We start from the raw sequence: 385 nt of genomic DNA, 5'->3' as shown, positions 1-385 counted from the left end.
TTTAACCAACCAAACTCAAATACTAAAATCACAAAAACAACAGAACTCTGCGGCAAGTGTAGTTGTAGGCAATGTAATACGAAAGACCACATGACCCCCATATGAGCAAGCAAAAATGCAAATGTGACACAGGTATACTAAGTCACAGATTCACACACAGAAACGATCCTCATTGGTTAGTGCCTCTACAAACAGGTGTTCAAACAAGAGAGTTAAGAAAACAGGTGTTCACGTTAAGAAAACAGGTGTTCAAGTGAGACAGGTTAAGAAAACGGGTGTTCAGACAGGACAGGTTAAGAAAACGGGTGTTCAAACAAGACAGGTTAACAAAACATATGTTCAAACAAGACAGGTTAACAAAACAGGTGCTCAAAAGAGACATATA

The sequence above is a fragment of the Penaeus monodon genome, chromosome 21 (genome assembly GCF_015228065.2).
Source record: "Penaeus monodon isolate SGIC_2016 chromosome 21, NSTDA_Pmon_1, whole genome shotgun sequence".
Lineage (NCBI taxonomy): Eukaryota > Metazoa > Arthropoda > Malacostraca > Decapoda > Penaeidae > Penaeus > Penaeus monodon.
This window is presented reverse-complemented; position numbering follows the sequence as displayed.